Source organism: Amblyomma maculatum, chromosome 5 (genome assembly GCF_055883805.1).
Source record: "Amblyomma maculatum isolate TAMU_Amacu chromosome 5, ASM5588380v1, whole genome shotgun sequence".
Classification (NCBI taxonomy): domain Eukaryota; kingdom Metazoa; phylum Arthropoda; class Arachnida; order Ixodida; family Ixodidae; genus Amblyomma; species Amblyomma maculatum.
The window spans coordinates 27,241,229-27,261,239 of NC_139348.1; the positions used below are offsets into that span (position 1 = coordinate 27,241,229).

The window sequence follows — 20,011 nt, forward strand, 5'->3', positions numbered from 1 at the left end:
GAGAACGTCCTGAATGGTGACTCGAGCCGTTCAGATACCGAGCGGTTTGATGTGCTCAGCAGTGGCGGTGCGCAAAGAAACCCCAGAATACGGCAGAACAACTTTTCGTAACAAGCGGCACAGTCTAACGTCAATAACCGTCACAGCAGCACCAGTATCTACAAGCGTAAGTGTACAAACATTTTCAATGGTAACTTCGATTAAATTGTTCGGTGGCGAAGCAGGACTTTCACTGTTCGACGAAAGCGCAGTTCTTGCCTGCGGAACTGCGTCTAGTGGTTTTCCGGTACTGGCGAGGTAGAGCGACGACGCATCGGTGACGGCGAGCGACGGCGCGGAGAGGTTGGGCGGTTGTAGTGCGAGAAGTGGTCAAAGTGGGACGAGGGCTGAGGGAAGCACGGAGAAGGGACGGCGGCTGCGCGTACTTGACCGGGCTCTGATCGAAAGCGTAGGGTGCCGGGCGACGGCGGCACAGGCGTGCAACATGGCCAGGGAGACCACATGCAAAGCAAATCGGCCGATTGTCAGATGTGCGCAAAGGGCGTAGAATTGGTGGCAAACGACGCCGCTGAAGACCGGTGGGTCCCTCTGGCGAAGCACCCCGGAGCATGGAATAGAAGGGGCCGAGGTAGCGGGGCCGGTGGTTTTAGTGCTGGAGTCAGTCATTGAGGTAGGAATTCGGCGGCTGCGGAGCTCCAGGGCGAGGAAATGGAAGAAAAATCCTGCGACCTCCACCAAGTGTTATGCGGGGATCCAGGCACTGGTAGCGGGCACTGGTAGCGAGCAGGACCGGAGCGGAGGTGGCCTAGCTTGCAGTCAGCTGGTCCGCAAAATTACTTCCTATTTCTCGGCGATCTGCCCACCTAATCGGAACTTCTTCTTTACAGTTAATACAGTTGGATAGATCATTGATGTATATTAGAAACATTAATGGTCCCAGTACCGAACCTTGAGTTACTCCTAAAGATACCATGATAAATAACCGGTGTTATTTGCATTGGCGAATTACTTCTGTTACGCAAAAAACACTAGAATAATGAAAAAATATTCAGATCTATGTTCAGTTTTCTGAGCTTTAAACAAAGTAGCTGATGGTTAACGATCTCAAAAGCTTTCTTAAAACCCGGGAATAAGCAGTGAATGAAAAGCCCCTTATCTAATTCATAAAATAAGTCATGGGTGAAGGAAACGAGTCTCATAAGAAAATGTTTTACAAAAATCATTCTGATGGGGAAAAAAGAACAAATTGTCTTAAATAAATTTAACTAAGTTAAAATATATAACATGTTCAAACAGTTTGCATGGGACACTAGTTAATGATACGGGTCCGTAGTTAAGGGCACAGTGAGCATCACCAGATTTGTATATTGGTACCACCTTGGCCACCTTCCAACCCGGGCAGCTGTCCTGAATGCAAAGTTTGTGAAAACAGTGCACAGAGGTAAATAAAAGAACAAACACTTCTATTCTTTAAGAACTTGGAGTTTATGTTGTCGATTCCTGAAGACGATGAAATCTTTAAATTATGAATTACGCTTTGCACACCAAGACTGTCAATCACAATTGCGTCCATTAATGGATACTGCACCGAATTAGATGAAGGAAGAGGAATGGCCGGTTGCTGTAAAAAAGCTTCAAAGAAAGCATCATTCAGCACCTGAGGACACAGTTATGGACGGATAGCTGCGCCGCTGCTCTCATTTAGAACTATTCCTTTATGCTTGGGACTAGCGATTATATTCTAAAATGTTTTGGCGTTGTCAATCAACAATGACGAAAGCGTGATGTGTAAAAAACTTCCTTGGCGTCTTTTAATGCTTTTCGATGATCAAAGGCGATGGCTTGGTATACATCCCAGTGATCAGAAGGACCGCAGAATTTGGCTTTACGATATAGTCGTTTTTTTATTTAAAGGACGTTTCAATGAGGTTGTTAACCAGGGGGAACGATACTTGCATGATATGATATGACACGTAAACGTATATATTGTTCAATGAGACGGTATAACCTTTTCTTTGAAAAGGCGCCAGTTCACTTCATCATCACGGTTAGAAAAGTTTGGCATGTACTTATCTAAAAACGCTTCGAGCTTTACATTTATCGACACAAAATCAGCTTTTGAGTAATCTCTGATATATTCAGGGTTAGGTCGAACACGTGTGTTAGTCCATTTAAGCTCAAACTGAATAAAGGAGTCACCGAAGCCCGGAACAAATGTCAATGAATGAACTCAGGAAACGTATTTAAAACAAGGTCAAGAATATTTGCACAAGTAGGTTTGGTACGAGTTGGCTGGGTAATTCGTTGAGATAAGTTAAAATCTGCACACAAATTTATGAAACCTGTTGCGCCTGATGCTGAATCGAGAGCTGGCTAGCATCATTTTTAGGTAGCCCAAGGTTCAGTTCAATATCGCCAACTAGAAGCAATAACTTCAGCACATATACGCATTCACAGACTACGCACAGAAACACGCTTGGGCATGGCAGAAGCAGCAAGTTGACATTGCTTTTGCGTTTACAGTGCAAAGAAGGACACGGACTAAACTGCACCAAGACATAAAAGAATTGATGTGTCTGCATTGCTGCTGCTGTGCCATTTCCACTGAAGGCGCTCGAAGATTGCCGGTGTTTAAACAAGCGTGACACAATAACTGCGATGATGGGGCTTCCGCGGCCCGAGGTGCAGACCGCTTGAAGGCGGTAGTTTTGTCCGGTGGCGCTTCGTAACACTTGCTCATTTCTGGCGGGTCGCGCATGATCTGCTGAGGCAGCCCAACAGGTGACACGGGTCGGTCAGTCGATGCAGGCCGAAATCGTGCAACAGGTCGATCGGTACACGATAAAGGCCGCTTGAAGATAGCACCTGCACAAAGAAATAGAAGAAGAATAGATGTGTATGCATTGCTGGTGCTGTGCTGCGCCCTGTTGTCGAAACCTGCATAACATGTTGCGCAAGCGCAAAAGCGAAAACGTCGCGTCAGTGTAATACTACCTTAATGACTTCTAAAGAGATGCTGACGATCGAACATGTTCTGGAGTTGTACGATATCAAAAAAAGAAATAGAGGACATATGTGACGCGTCCGATTAGGATGTTGCTGCTGTACTACCGCACGCCATGGACGGAAAAGATTAACCAATTGGATTTGCATTCCGGTCACTGCCACCTGCGGAGCGCAATTATGGCCAAATAGAAAACGAAGCTCTGAGCATTGTCTTCGGCGTGAAAAAATAAAAAAAAAGAAACATTCTAGGGTAGAACATTGAAGGTGTCAACAGACCATCAACCGTTCACTGTAATGTTCGACGTGAATAGAAAAAGCAGTACTTTCGCAGCTGCTACAGTTGCACCGTTGGTTTGTGTTCCTCGCAAACCACAGATATATGTTAGCGCACAACTCTGGCGAGAAAATTGCCCATGCCGATACCTTATCAAAATGTTTTTGTCAGGAACGTCGGAACTAAAGAATATTTCATTGCTCTGCACTTGGCGAGCTTTCTTTGGCAGCAAATGATAATGCCATGAGGTTTTCTAATGTTCTTAGAGCGCCTGGAAGAGGACACTGAAGTCGGCTCGCGCGCTGTGTTCGGAACTCTGCCTGCACTTACAGCTTAGCCCTATCGCTGATACCTTGCCCTGTAGTCCGAGACATATTTTGGTGGAGGTGTGGGGTATCGATCTCAGTATTGTCCCGCGCTCCTCCGCACGCCCAGGAGTCAGGTCCTGTGCCAGTCGACACTCTTGTACACCACGCTAGCCGGAGGAACCTAGGCCTACCACCTGAGCACGGGCCGTTGGAATTCACCATCGCAGCCGCCCCTCGGCCTGTCATGCAAGCTCCATCTTCCCAGATAGCATAAAATGGGCTATGACGTAGGGGCCCGCTTTGGGCCCGTAGGGCCCGTACGGGCCCCATGAGGGATTTGCAATACACACCCAGAGGGGGCCCGCATGGGCTGCCCAATTTTGCCGCGATTGGTCCCAATCTGTATCCGTGTGGATACAGATTCAGCCCAGATAGCTGAATATGGGCAGCACACCAGAATCATTAATTGGTCCTACGTTTATGAAGGCAGTGCCGCCCTATTGATCAAGGTTTTAATTTTTATGTCGATTCATCCCTCCAATACCTTAATTGTTCCGGCACGGTCTTTGCGGAGGCCATTCCGTTTCGTGCTCGCCCACGTGCTGCCTTCATGGGTTGAATCTGGTATTTTCGGGGCAGTCCAAGTTCCATTAATCATCTAATGTGAAAGATTGAGCACTATTTATTTATCTTGTATTCGACACCCAGAAACATAGGAGAAATTTATTCCCATTTCACTACAGTTATGTGGGCTGGCCCACATCACCCCCAAATGTTGGTCTGAATATTTATTTCCGCGGTTCAGCGGTGGCGTAGCTGCAGAACATCCGCCTCGCATGCAAGAGGACAGGGGCTCAAATCCCGGTGCCGCGCAATTCTCCACCGGAATTAAAAAAAAAATCTGCGTCTCGATGGAATTGCATAAACAGGTTTGGGGTGCGACCTGATGCCGGTGACTGACACCTCCGGAAACGCACTCCTTCACTAGAACATGAGTTGGCCACCCTGGTGTAGTATATGGCCGCCACCTCTCATGATAAGCTCCATTATAGTGCCTAGTATATTCTAGGCACTATAGCTCCATAAAACCCCGGCCCTAAGTCACTTGCGGCTGCGGAAAAACTAACCAAGGCGGCGGCCAGACCTGTGACGCAGCAGGGGGTGCTAAGAACTTCTGGCTCCGCTGGACAGGCCGCCATTGGAAACTGACACTTGCAACGCTTACCGTTAGAACCCCAGCTAGTGAAGCTAGTTTAGCAGCGCTGTTAGAGGAACTAGAGGGTATGAAATGGGATGTCAGAGGGCCTAGTGAGGTTAGGAGGCCGAATGAGGCATATACTGTACTGAAGGACGGACATGTACTGTGTTATCGAGGCTTACCAGAGAGGCAACAATTAGGAGTAGGTTTCCTTGTCAATAATTATGCTATGTCTAATCGCTCGTTATTACTTTGTCGTTAGGAAGAAAAGCAAACGATTGAATAAACAACAACTGAATTTACTGGCAATAGAAAAGGGAGCACATTCAAACGCGTCCGTTTCGCACTAAGTTCTTTTAGCGACTACTCGCCACTGTGTCCCACTCCCGTCTTCTTCATTGTCCCCGCTCTCCCCGTCCTCGCCCCGAAGCCCCTCTTTGCTCCCTTTCCACTTTCACTCCCACCTTACCCCCTTCCCTTACGGCGCGATTGCGGTGTCCACAGAAAAACAAGTGAGACAGTTACTGCGCCTTTCCCTTCTTATAAATAAATCAGTGATGGAGGCCTTCCAGGAACGGCGAGCGCCTGGCGCGACCCAGGGGGTCGAGCGGCGTCCTTTTCGAAGGGGCCAGGCATAAATTAGACCGCCCGAGTGTCCGAAAGAGCGTGGGTGGTAGGTCGAGTGTTCCCCGCGCGGACGACCGTTCTTTCGCGAACAACGTTCACGACACATTCCCGCCCGAAATGGCACAGACATTTCACAGACACGCACTCACTGCACAAGCTCCACTGGGTACAGAACTTGTAGTGGACGACGCAGGGTGGTTCATCTAGGAAGCCTTGCGGTGCAGGATCGAATTCGCCCGTCGCGTCCGGGGAAGGTCGTATCGACTATCGCCATCTTCCAGAGCTGTCTGGGCTGTAGAGTCTCCTTCAGCAGCACAATGTCGCCTGCCTGTAGACTCCGGGTTGGGTTCCTTTGGTGCAGCTGCGTGGTTTGCAATTCTTTCAAGTACTCTTTCATCCATTGCCGCCAGAATCCGCGCAGGAGTCGTGCTCTGTTCGTGAACATTTGCCGTAGGGTCGCTCCAGTAATGGCATTCAGTTCGACAAGCGGAACATCTGGCAGTGCGGTGAGCCCGATAAGAAACGAGGGCGGGCAAAGAGGATGAGGCTCATTCGCTTCGGTGTGCACGTGCTTTAGTGGACGCCACTTCCGCTAGCATCGTGGTGAGCTGTTCAAAAGTGAGACAGCTTCTTCCGAGCACCTTTTTCAAGGTTTGCTTGGTCAAGCCGACAAGTCGTTCGTAAAAGCCACCCCACCACGGTGCGCGTTCCACTATGAATTTCCACTCCACTCGGGTGTTTGAGAAGTAATTTTTGACTTCATCGCTTCTGATAATGTTCCAAAGGGTAGCCAGGTCCTTGCTGGTCTTTTTGAAAGTGAGTGCATTATCGCTGTATACGGTATGAGGTATACTTCGACGGGCGATAAATCCGGAATGCGAAAAGAAAAGACGGTGTTGACATGTCACTCACCAATTCAAGGTGGAGCGCTCGGGTGAGGCCACAAGTGAACAGAGCGATGTAACACTTGCAACCCCTTGACGCACCATTCTCTTTGATAAGCACAGGACCGGCGAAATCAACCCCGGTAACTTGGGAAGGATGGGCCTCGGTTATTCTTTCTCGTGGAAGTGGCGCGCACACCTCGTTAGCTGGTTGCGCGTGGTAGCGCTGACATATAACGCACTCCTTGACTACCTTCTTCACCAGCTGTCTTGCACCAATCACCCAGAATTTCTCTCTTAGTTGAGTCACAGTATCGCGGATGCCTCCATGCAGCACTTGTCGGTGGCACTGTTTGGCAATGAGGTTGGACAAATCGCTGTGCTTGGGCAGAATGACGGGGTGCTTGCCGCCGTCTCTGTTAAAGCCTTCCGTGCACCCTAAGAATACCGTGGCTGTCGAGCAGCAAGGACACATTCTTTAGCGGCGAGTGTGATGCGATTCTCCGGCTGTTCCGTACGCACTCTACCTCGTTGGCAAATCTAGCGCCCTGCTCATGCAGAATCCAGTATTCCTCTGCCCTGCTCTGATGTTAAAGGACCGGATTCGCCCTTCTGGCGTCTTGTTTTAGCGACAAATCGCAGCACCCAGGCGGTCACTCTATTCAAGCGTGAGAAGGAACTGAAACGTTGTATTTCTGTCAAGGCATCCGTAGTCGGTGCACCTGCGGCTGAAGCGAGTGCCTTCGCTTCCTTTTTTGTTCCAGCTCCGCTATATCAAGTTCGTTGTACGGCCTTAAGCCACTTCATAATCATCGAGTAGCTCTGGGAATTTTTGGAGACGTCTTGTCAGCTGATGTAGGCGCTTTAGGGCAACCTCGTTGTTAACTTCCAGCGCCGTCACAGGTTTCCATGTGGGCTACCTCATAGCGACCGTACGGTATCCTCAAAAATCTCAAGAGCAGCATTTGTGACAGGTTTTTGATCATTTTCATTTATCGCAATCGATTCCAAGGTCCAGAATTTCCTTAGTATGTCCGTTGCGCTTCTTTCCGTGACCGATATTCGCAGGGCAACCGTTTGCATGCAGTAGGGTCCTTTGTTCTTGCCCTGAACTGGTCCTTGAATAGTCCAACCTACAGCCGTTTCCACTGCTCTTAGTTTATCGCCTATCTTCGTGGATCGGCCATTCGTTACCCAAATGTGGTCGCATCCTATGAGAAGCCCAATATCGTCAGGCCCTCGTCGTTGCTGAAACTGGCGGGCTCATAACCGAGCGTTCTCAGCCTGTCCATCAATGCCACGGGGGGTTTTGGGATATGCTGATCGCAAATGACGTCTGTCTCCGAATCTCTAGTTGGCATGTTTTTCCTTTTTTAGTTTTAATTTCGACCAACACTCTCCTTAACACTCGTTCTTCTTGGTGACCGCCAAAGACACCGACGGCTAGCATTTCTTCACCAAGAAATTTGCATCCCAGTCTTTTTGATGCTTCAGATGTCAGGTACGAGCGTTGGCTTCCGCCGTCGAAGAGTACTCGCAGTTACGCCCAGGTCTTTAGGACACCGCAATTAACTGACGCCGTTTGAAGCAGGACAGTTTTCGCGGAAGCGGATTCTGTTCCTGCTGCAACTTCAAGGCTAACTTGCGCGTTGGTGACTCCGCTAGTGGCTTCCCCCTGGCGCGCTACCGCATAGGACGTATCACAAATTGCGGTCGCGTGCTTCTTCCCGCACATCATGCATTTTAGGTGCACATTAAAATTCCTTGATCGATGCCCTTTTCGCGTGCATTTGAAGCATCTCCCTGCCGCTTGCAGACGTCGTTTCCTTTCCTCCACGCTTTGTTTGGCATCGCATTCCTGTGTCAGATGCTCCTCGGCGTTACAAAAGAAGCAACTTTCCTTGGTTGTGTTTTGATGCAAGGTTGCTGCGGTTGGCAAGGGTTTATGTGATTTTCAAGGAGGCTTCGGCTGATCTTTTCTGATTTGCTTAGAGTTTTTAGCCAAATCCATGCTTTTTAAGGCAGCCAAATTTTCTCGACTCTCGACTTCAATTTTGAGGAAAGAAATGAGTCGTGAAAAGGACGTCATCGTACCTTTGACACTTGCGTTTGAGCTTTCCGAAGCGCCGTCGGTCGATTCGGCGTTCCCGCCCATGGAACTAGTTGTTTCGATGACAAATTTGCGGCTGTAGTCGAGTAAGGCGTCCGTTGGCAGAGCTCGTTGCGCAATCGGCATGAGAAGCGTGGTGTAGGAGTTCTGCTTTTGGCCCAGTGTCTCCAAAGCCTTGATGTGTGCAGCCAGGGTGTCGTAAAGGCGGCGAAGTCCGCGTACATCGTCTGAGGAACGAACTGGCTGGACGTCAATAAGCTTCTTCATGTGCTCTTGAATTAGGAGCTCTTCGTTTCCAAAGCGTTTCTTGAGGAGCTCTACGGCGTCGCTGTAGCACCGTGCCGTCGATGGAAGTCCGGCGAGTGCAGCGGCGGCGTCCCCGGTGAAAGATGCCTTGAGGTAGTGGAACTTGTCGACAGATGAAAGTTCTTCGTTTTTGTAGACAACTTGTTCGAATACCTCCCAGAAGGCCTGCCAGTCATTGCGCCATCCGGTGAATTTTGTGAGCTCGAGCTTTGGCAGCTTGACCCTAATCTTCGAGGTGGTCGTTGTCTGGGCGGCGTTATTCTCCCGCTGAGTCGATGTTCTTCCAGTCGGGTTTGAGGTGCACTGTTGCAGCTTGGCCAAGACGGTTACGATTCGATCGTTGTACTCAAAAACTTGTTCGTACTCCGTCTCGACCTGCTCATCATCCAGTAACTCCTCGAGCTGACTGTTCACAGCGTTTAGTTCAGCATGAAGAGACGCTAGTTGAGCGTGCATGACATTAGCCTCGCTCTGCGTTAGCTCATCGAGTCGCTCAAGGCATTCCTTTGTAACTTTGGTGACTTGAGTGCGCAGTACCTTTCGTTTTTTGAAGAGGCGCTCCATCGTTGAATCAGCGTTGCAGGATCATGGAAATTCAGATAACAAGGGATGAGACGACTTCATGCGGCAGCGTTCGGTAGACATCTTGTCCGTTGCGATGAAAGGCCACAATGAGGCGAATATCCACGGTTCGTTGATATAAATTTCTTCTCTTCGCTTTCTTCCCGGGTTTCGGCACACACTTTTGTCTGATATGTCTAATCGTTCTTTAATACTTTGTCGTTAGGAAGAAAAGCAAACGATTGAACAAAACTGAATTTACTGGTAATAGAAAAGAGAGCACATTCAAACGCGTCCGTTTCGCACCAAGTTCGTTTAGCGACTACTCGCCACTGTGTCCCACTCCCGTCTTCTTCATTGTCCCCGCTCTCCCCGTCCTCGCCCCGAAGCCCCTCTTTTCTCCCTTTCCACTTTCACTCCCACCTTACCCCTTTCCCTTACGGCGTGATTGCGGTGTCCACATAAAAACAAGTGAGACAGTAACCATCACTGAGGGGGGCCTTCCAGGAACGGCGAGCGCCTGGCGCGACCCAGCGGGTCGAGCGGCGTCATTTTCGAAGGGGCCAGGAGGTCATAAATTAGACCGCCCGAATGTCCGAAAGAGCGCGGGTGGTAGGTCGAGTGTTCCCCGCGCGGACGACCGTTCTTTCGCGAACAACATTCACGACAAACTATATAGCGGGTAATATAAATGAATTCTATAGTATTAATGAGAGGGTGGCAGTCATACTGTACTAATACTGTAAGTCATAAAGATGCACTATACTGTACGAATGGGCGAATTCAATGCCAAGGTAGGGAAGAAGCAGGCAGGAGACCAGGCAGTAGGTTAGTCACCTACCATGGACATGGAAAAGTCCTAACGGAGAGACTAAAAATGAAATTGACTTCATAATGTGTTCAACCCCCGCCATTGTGCAAGATGTAGAGGTAATCGGGAAAGTGCGATGCAGTGACCACAGGATGGGGAGGTCCCGAATTAGCCTAAATCTGAAGAACGAACGCAACAGATTAGTAAGAAAGAAACCCATCAACGAATTAGCGGTGAGGGGGAGGGCAGAAGAATTCAGGATCTCGCTACAGAAGATATTCAGCTCTAACCGAGGATGGCGACATTACCCTAGAAACAATGAACAATAATTTGAGATATCATTACTGAGTGTGCGGTAGGAGTAGGCGGTAGGATAGTTAGGATACCGGTAAGCTGTCTAAGGAGACGAAATATTTGATTAAGAAACACCAGAGTATGAAAGCTTCCAATCCAACAGACCAGATCGAATTGGCCGAGATATCAAGGCTAATCAATAAGCGCAAGGCGGCCGATATAAGAAAGTATAACATGGAGAAAATTGAGCATGCTGTAAAGAACTACGGAAGCTTAAAGCGGTAATGAAGAAATTGGGCATAGGCAAAAACCAGATGTATGCGATACGAGAAAAGGCGGGTAACGTCATCACGAATATAGACAAGATAGTCAAAGTAGACGAGGAGTTCCATACAAATCTCTACAGTAGCCAAAGTAGTGAGGACCGTAACAAAATAGCGGCAGGGAAAAGCAGTGAGACTTTCCACCAGTGACGAAGGACGAGGTCAAGAAAAGATTAGGAACTATTGAAAGGGGGAAATCGGCTGGAGAGGATCAGATAACTACAGATTTGCTAAAGGACGGGGGGGATATCGTGCTAGGAAAACTGGCCACCCTGTATCTGCAGTGCTTGGTGTCATCGACGGCACCGCAACCATGGAAGAATGCAAATATTATCCTCATTCACAATAAAGGGGACTCTTTGAACCTTAAAAGTTACATACCAATCAGCCTACTGTCTGTTACGTATAAGGTATTTACTAAGGTAATCGCTAATAGAATCACGACAACCTTAGGCTGCAATCAAGCAAATGATCAGGCAGGTTTTCGGAAGCGGTACTCTACTATCTATCATATCTATACCATAAATCAGGTGATAGAAAAATGCTCGGAATATAACCAGCCCTTATACATAGCATTCATCATTACGAAAAAGCATTTGACTCAGTCGAAACATTGGCGGAGATGCAGGCATTGCGAAATCAGGGGATAGACGAGCCGTACGGGAAAGTGCTGGAAGATATATATAAATAGTGGTTGCACAGCAACCATAGTTCTGCATAAAAAAAGTAACAAAATACCCATAAAGTTGTTAGGCAAGGAGACACGCTCTCCCCAGTACTGTTCACCGCTTACTTAGAGGAAGTATTCAGAGACTTGGAATGGGAGCAGTTAGGGATATGGGTAGATGGAGAATACCTCAGTATTCTGCGATTTGCTGATGACATTGCCTGGCTAAGCAACTCGGGGGATGAACTGCAAATAATGATTGATGACCTAGACAGGAAACGTAGAAAGGTAGGCTTGCAAATCAATATGCAGAAGACTAAGGTAATGTTAACAGCCTCGGGAAGGAACAGCAGCTTACATTAGGTAGCGAAGTACTGGAAGTAGTAGGCGAATATGTCTACTGCGGTAGTAACCGCAGATCCGGACCATGAAAAGGATATAACAAGAAGAATAAGTTTGGGATGGAGCGCATTTGGCAAGCACTCGCCGATTATGACTAGCAGCTTACCGGTATCGCTCAAGAGGAAAGTATACAACAGTTGCATCTTACCTGTACTCACCTATGCGGATGAAATGTGGAGGCTAACCAAGATAGTTCTTAAGTTGAGGACAACGCAGAGGGGTATGGAACGAAAAATGGTAGGGGTAACTTTAAGAGATAGGAAGCGTGCAGAGTGGGTCAGAGAAATAACTCGTTACCGACATTCTAGTGGAAATTAGGAAGACGTAATGGCCGTGGGCTGGACATGTAGGGTAAAGAGAGGATAACCGATTGTCGCTGAGGGTAACAAACTGGATTCCAGGGTAAGGAAAGCGTAGCAGGGACGGCAGAAAGTTAGGTGGGCGGATTAGGTTAAGAAGTTCGCAGGGGTCAAGTCGATGCAGCTAGCACAGAACCGGGTTAAGTGGAGAAATATGGGAAATACCTTCGCCCTGCAGTGGGTATAGTCAGGCTGATGACGATGATGATGATGTATGTAGAATAATAATGGCGCAGGAAAAATTTTGAGCTAGTTCAGTACATAATCGTAAAGCGGAACAGTTACTGCTGCATATTGTCTGCCAATACTGCATAATTAACATAGTTTTTCGACTAAAATTAGACAGTCGTTATTCATGGCATGGGTATGCATAGAATAGTTACGTGAAAGTCCAGAAGATGCAATTAGCGGCCAGTATAAGATGAATTACATAAATAAAATTGTGCCTGAAATACAGGGTGAAGACGTTTCAGAGTGGTAAGCCCGCCTGGGCCAATTTGGGGCCCACTGCGGCCTTTCATGGGCAGCCTCAATTGGGATTATCTTATTTTTACCACATGGAGTACGAATATATGTTGCATTTGCACGCAATTAACCCAAGAAATACCTATGCGGGCGGCGTGGAAGCATACCCGCTTTTCAGCCCGGAGGCGAACCACGCGGGACCTATTCAGTTTTTGAGTGGGCAGCTCCATTTGGGCTAGCCTGTCTAACTATTCAATTTAGGCCCACATTAGGATCGGATGTGCCCTAAAGTGCCCCGCAAGAGACCGATGCGGGCAGAAACGGGAAGGAGCACTTTCCTGCTCCGCTACAGGTCATGCGGAAATTATCTAGGTTTTTCATGGGCAGCCCCATTTGGGGCAGCCCAGGAATTTTCTGCATGAAGCCTACATTTCCGTTTGTCCTGCCTTCGAGAACCCCTCAAGGGTCTCATGTAGGCAATGCGCGGGCATACCCATATTTAGCCCCGCCGCGGCCCATGCGGGATCTATTGCGCTTTTGAGTGGGCAGCCCCAATTAAATTAGCCCAGGCTTTTTCTACACAAAGCCAAAAATTTATTTGCATCGGCCCTAAAAATACCCCAGCAATACCCTTGAGGGCCAGATGTGGGAATATGTACTCACTTAGCCCTTTCCACGCCTATATGATGCCCAAATGGAAAAAGCAGGGGCAAGCCCAAATTGGGCTTGCCCGCCTGATCCTTAAAGAGGGCCCTCATGGGTGTTATCGTGGTTGCCCAAGCCCAACTTCCCCATACGGGCCCTAGGTGGGCCACGTAATGTGTGCTACTTGGGTCGTTATACTCTATGGAACCAAAGACTGCCTAACCCTTTTCAAGGCAGACACCGAAGAGTGGCTCGTCCACTTTGAACTGGTAGCGTAGTTTAATCAGTGGGATGACGCCGCGAAGCTCAGGAACGTCTTCTTCAGCCTGGAAGATGGCGCTTGTACTTGGTACGAGAATCGCGAAGACGCGCTAACATCGTGGCGGGAGTTCTGCCGCTGCCTCCTGGAAACCTACATCAGCCCCGATCGCCAAGAACGAGCGGAAAGGGCTTTGCACTCTCGCATGCAGATGCCGAACGAGACTATAAATATGTGCGTGGAGGACATGACCAGGTTACTATGACGATCTGATCCGGCCATGCCCGAAAAGAAAAAGGTGCGCCATCTCATGTGCGGCGTTAAAAAGCAACTGTTCGCTGGCCTAGTGCGCAATCCGCTGTCCACGGTTGCCAAGTTTCTTACGGAGGCAATCACGATGGAAAGGATGCTCCAGCAGCGGTCTACGACCTACGACAGGCCGGTATTCACCGCTTCGCTCACAGAGCCACTTTCGGCTTTCGGGGCTACTCCTGATCTTTTCCGCGACAGCAGCCGCTCCATTTTGCGCAAAGAGCTTTAGACTCTTTTCGGTGCGCCCCAGCCGGCGGTCGGCTCTGTCGCTAGTATCGTCTGAGAAGAGCTTCCACAAGCATTCCGGTCTTCGGTACCGTCTGCTGACCTGCCATCCTTTACCACCGAGTCCTATCGGCCAATGTATGCGGAGGTCTTGCGACGTCCTCCGACTGATTCCACACAATTAATCCCACCCGACCAAGGCTCACTGTATTCAGCCCACCCTGAGCCATACATCGACAACCGCCGACGACCCCAGTGAAAGGCAGGCCTGTGGCGTGCCCCAAATCGGCAGCGCCTGTGCTTCCACTGCAGAAAACCAGGTCACCTGTATCGGCAGTGATCGACAAATGGGACTCTAGGGTTTCCCCATCGACATGCGTCGCCCTACATTAAGCCGACGACCCCGGAATATTGAGGACTACGTAGCCCAGCAGCACATGCCGCCAAGTTTTCAGCGACAGCCACGATCTCCGTCTCCACGCCGACCATCCTCGCAGCCCAGCTCCTCCCGAATGGCGCAGCAATTGTCGCCTAGTCCGCGTCGGGAAAACTAAAGACAACGACCTCCGGGGTCGAGGCCGCTTCAAATCGACGCGACGAAGACACCCCGATAACGCGGCCTGTGAGCGACCGTGACTTCACGACCCCGACGACAGTTCGTACACATGAAGATAGATTCTCGCTGGATATAACCGTGGTCCTCGACGGCTACAAGTTTAGCGCATTGGTAAACACTGGCGCTGATTTTTTCGATTTTAAGGGGGAAGCTAGCGGCGCTTCTAAAAAAAGTAATGACGCCATGGTCAGGCACTCAGATTTGCACAGCTGGCGGGCATGTCATGACTCCGAGCGGTCAGTGGACTTCGACAATCCAATTTCGCAACTCCATGTTTTTTGTGAGCTGTATTGTGATACCCTACTGCTCTCGCGACTGTATCCTTGGTGTAGATTTTGTCCGGGAGTATGGAGCCATCATTGATCTCAGAAAGCGCACCGTGAACTTTTCGACCGAGAAAGTTGATTACACTGACACCGCGGACCGCCAACGCCGCGCCCCTCTTCGAATATCTGCCGAGAGCGTTTCTATTCCTCCACGTTCCAGTGTTTTTGTGACCGTTAACTGCAACGACCTACGTGACGGGACGGCGGTCGCTGATTGCAACCAGTCCCTTTTGCTCACCCACGGCATCACCTCAGCGCGGTGCCTCATCAACCCTCGTAATGGCCGATCTGAGCTTCTGGTGACTAACTTCACGAACGAACCCCGTCATCTTTTTCGAGCTAGTGCAATCGTATTTGCCGGCTGCTTAGCTGACGTTTTTGAATGTTTTACGTTCGGAGCAGTTGAAAATGTGCGCCCATCCCTTGATCGTCTTGATATTAGTACAGATCTCTCGGAAACATAGCAGCGCAAACTGCGTTTTCTCCTCCTAGAATACAGCGCTTGTTTCCCGACCTCATCGAAAATTCGGCAAATACCTCTTGTGAAGCACCGCATAACGACAATATTGAACGGGAAATGTGCGATATGCTGCTGTTGTTCGTGACATGATATGACATGGTTGGCCAAAATATTAGGAACTGCAGCTTTTATGCGTTTGACGTTTTGAACTTTCTATTGAAGCAAGCTCCATCATTTGGACATAGTAATCGTTCCGGAGGGTTTGCAGTTTTGTACTCAACTTGCTGCACGGTCAGCATCTTGAAATTGCCAAGATGATAATGGTCACAAGGTTAATAGTCTGGTGGCTAGGTATTGATGAAACGGTAGAACGAATGGTGCGAACTTGCCGCATTTGTCAGTCTGTTCACCCTGCAGCACAACCAGAACATTTTAATCCGTGGAAAGTGTGCCAGCAACCCTGGAAAAGGGTTCATTCTGAGTTCACTGATAAGGAAGAAAAGTTGTTCATTTTACCAGTTGACGTCTATAGCAAGTGGGTTGAAATGAAGGGGTCTACAATGATTACGGCCACTAGGACCGCTGAAGAAGTTAGATATGTACTTGCTGCCCATGGCCTACCTGCTGAATTTCTAACTGATATCCAGCAGCAATTGTGTACCACTGAGGTTGAAATCTTCCTAGAAGCAGAACAACTAACGCACAGATGCACCCCACCAAACCATCCGCAGACGAACTGATCGGCGGAGCGGGCTGTACAAACTACAAAAACAGCATTGTTAAAGCGGTTGCTGGAGTACACACGAAAGGTAACTAAAGGACTTTGCAGCAAATATTAAAAAGTACCTATTTTAAAGGAAAAACGCCTCGCGCTTTCACCACAAAAACACCGGTTCAGTTGTTAAGAATAAAGTTGCGAAGCATATTTTCCTTGTTGAGACTTAAATAACAAAAGTGCATGACAGAGAAAAGTGACTGGTTAGAGGGTGCCAGTGCGATCCGTGCTTAGTGATTCAGTGAACTGGTGTCCCGGAAACATTAGGCTTTTAAATTCCCTTACTACGTACTTGGTGGTCATTGGAAAGCAAGCGCGTTTTTTTTCATGCTGATCATTTCCAACATTGTGTTGCTGATGGTGAAAAACGAACTACCAGAGAAATGTACCTTCTACGCGCACGTGACGTCGCCTCAACCGATGCCTTCGGCGCAGCCTAGACTCAGGATTGACTCCACAGGGGTGGCGCAGTGGTTACGGCACTCGACTACTGTTCCCAAGGACGCGGGATCGAATCCCGGCCTGGCGGTCGCTTTTCGGTTGAGGCGAAAAGCAAGGCGCCTGTGTGCTGTGCGATGTCAGTGCACGTTAAAGAACCCCAGTTGGTCAAAATTTCCTGGTCTCTCATTGCCTGAGTCGCTTTGGGAAGTTAAACCCCACAAACAAAACCAAGCACTCAGGGTTGACCTAGACGACTCCCCCAGTTGCCATCTGATAATGAACCAATTTCATTAATAGGGAGCAACCGGGAAAGTAACCTCCTGGGTACTGGGCCTATGACAATTTTTGATCTAGTAGGAGAGGAAGTGTTGTGTAGGTAACTGGAGGGTGACACCTGCATTTACCGCTGTGCGGTACGATGTATGACATCAAAATCATGTCTGTTTGCTCAGGTGCAAGGTAGCTAGCTGTGTATATATGCGCTTGTCATGTGCTGTGCTGGGGGGAGTTGCTATCTTGCTACCAGTAGGCTGTACTGCGAATTAAACCGTTTCTTGAAGCACTTCCAATTTACTTTGGACGCAGTGGTCTTCACAGATTTCGGCAGATGCCACACCCTTACATTACGATGGAGATGGCATGCAAAAGTAAGACAGGTTTCTCATTCCCCCGGCAAGGTGCAGTTCGTTAGCGTCCTCGGCTGTTGATTAGAGGGGTAGGTGTCCTATTTCCAGTGGAGGACACTTTTTTCTTAGAGGTTGCATTCTGGTCTTGTCTCCCATGTGGCTTGTGTATACGATTGGGTTTGGATCGCTTGACACACCTCTGCTGGCGCCCCTCATGAGTCTAAAAAGGCTTTCGCCAAAACAATTTATCCTGCTCTTTCAGACACACGAATTGAGGGTGACCGCCTTTTTTGTACGGCTACGGATCAATGGTATACACAGTAACCTATCTCGTATCCGAGCACTTGTGAACGCAGCAGCGTGCTCTCATTTTCGCAATAATTCAGCCGCTGGTCTGCTACTCCATCCACGGTAGCCGTAGTTGTCCAATTAGGAAATCGCGTGGCGTCCACCAAGCGGCTCAGTGTCAAGCGGGAAGCTTTAGCGCAGATTCCACACGAGACGGTCAACCATTGCACATTGCCCGCGGGATCGTCCGGTCACAAAGCTGGCGGGCAAGCTTAGATGTCTGGATGCGTTATACTTGACTTTAGCGGGGGCTGCTATGGCTGATTGGTTGCAAACCTTCAGAGCCAGAACATTATGTAAATGACAACACGGCAATGTTTTTGTCTCAGGCGCTTTCCATATGGGTAAGTTTAGGAACTTTATGATTTTCCCAACAAAGCCGCCACTTTCAAAGCATGAAAACTGCTGGAAATGTTCCTGATTAATAACAACCATTGTGTTTAGATGGCTAGTTGTCTAGGGTCACTTGGATGTGTACCAACTCGCCCAACAAAGTATCTTGGTCACTTTATTGTTGATTTCTTGAGTCATTGAGCCTTTTAGCAGCATACCGTTGGTCTCTGTGCAGGTTATCCGAAAACGACACCGAGGATGAAGTGAACTCATCGCTGATATACGTGGTTCTAGTCAGCGTTCTGATTCTACTTGGGTTCATGGCTCTTATTTTGTATTCTCTGGCTTCCGCTACATTGGGTAAGTTGAGTTTGCTATAGAGAGTACTTATCACATTATAGTAATATCTTGATTATGTAGTGAAAAATAAATCCCAGACAATAGAGATGACCTTCTTTCGGATACTGCATATAAATCTGAATCAAAGTGCTTAAACAGAAAAATACTGGGGTGCCTGAACTCAATAGGGAAAAAAAATGCAAAACACGAAACTGTAAAAATTGGTATAAGATTATCGGAAAAACGTTTGCAGTACTTGAAATTGCTGCCTACACTTAAAAATTCAAAATGCCCAAAATATAGCACGTTACCCTTTTGTATACTTCGAGGGAAAATATTGGCCGCCTTAATGATAACCTTTTGGTCCTTTTGTATACCAGTGCTCGCCATGAACTTTAGTCACAGGCATCTACACCACTCAGGAAAACAGCGTGGAAACTGCTAAGAAAGAAATTCGATTGATATATTCTGCAACAAATTATATATTATAAATGAAATTTCTTCAGTTCGTAGCATAGGCTGCAGTGTTCTCGTTGTTGTTGATGAAGCCAGTGTATCGCAGAGGGCAGCTCAAGCTCGAGCACCTTCGCATCATCGAAACTGTGGACACAAAACCTTCACACTGCAATATGAATTTTGATTTTTGCAAATATCGTTTCTTACTTGGCGGAAGAAAAAATACACATCAATTATATTCTGTAAGAAACTTCTCTTGTCCAGTTCTGTGGGCCATGGACATTTTCGACCAGTTGCATACTGGGTTCCTCTGTCAGGGAGAACTCGACAAGCATCTGTGCTAGCAACGGGATATTTTTACCATGCTTGATGTCAAAGTGTTGGACGGAATCCCGTCTTATCGGGATGATGCATGATGAAAGTGGAAGACACCAACCAAAAGGTTAGTCGGCGTCTTCAACTTTCATCAGATATTTTTATCATAGTTTGCGGAAGCTCTACCGAATAGAGCTAACAATTATTAGATACTTATGGTCTTTGGCGCTAGTTCTAATGTATTGTTTATTTGATTGAGCTGTTGTTTTGAGGCGCACAATGGTGCAGTTCACTGACCACACATTGTGCGTCCGCTAGCTACTGCATCCAGGAAGAGACTGACAGAAGAGTTCCCACAAACGCCCTCTCATATCCTCCGCACAGGCACAGTTGCTCCAGCTACGTTTACAGGGAGATGGCAGGCTTGCCATCACATGTCCATCATGTGAATAGAAGGCGCGTTGTCAACGCTACTATCATTAATATCATTATCACTGACTGCAGCGCCGTTGTCATCACTACTATCGTTCTTACAATAGACAAGGAGAATTACAATATGTTTCTCACGAGCGCGGCGTAGCAGTTCCTACAATTGAAGAACCTGCTGAGGATAAAGCCACAGCTCTGCGCAAGAAGCTGCGTGCTTGGGATGCATTCGTATCAGTTCCCGAGCCTCAAACTCAGTATTATCATTGCCCATTGACACGGTAAACAAATCTAAATTTGGAAAGGAAAAGACTACCGGCTGATGCGTTTTGAGCACTGTCATCCTGACAACACGTATCGTGGCAGTCTTGGCCACAAAACCTGTCGTCTGAGAATGAGACAAAAGATGCACGCAGTGACGCAGAAAAAACAGCTATGGCAGATGCAGTACATTATTAGCGTTTTCCACCGCTCCCTCAAACCCTTTGCCAAAGAATGGAGACCGTCCTAGACA

The 20,011-nt window shown here is 48.1% G+C and overlaps 1 pseudogene; it reads right to left on the bottom strand.

The window, feature by feature from the left end:
- Nucleotides 1-5,616: 5,616 nt before the first annotated feature.
- LOC146187893 (uncharacterized) overlaps nt 5,617-20,011 on the bottom strand; it is a 71,482-nt pseudogene continuing 57,087 nt past the window's right edge.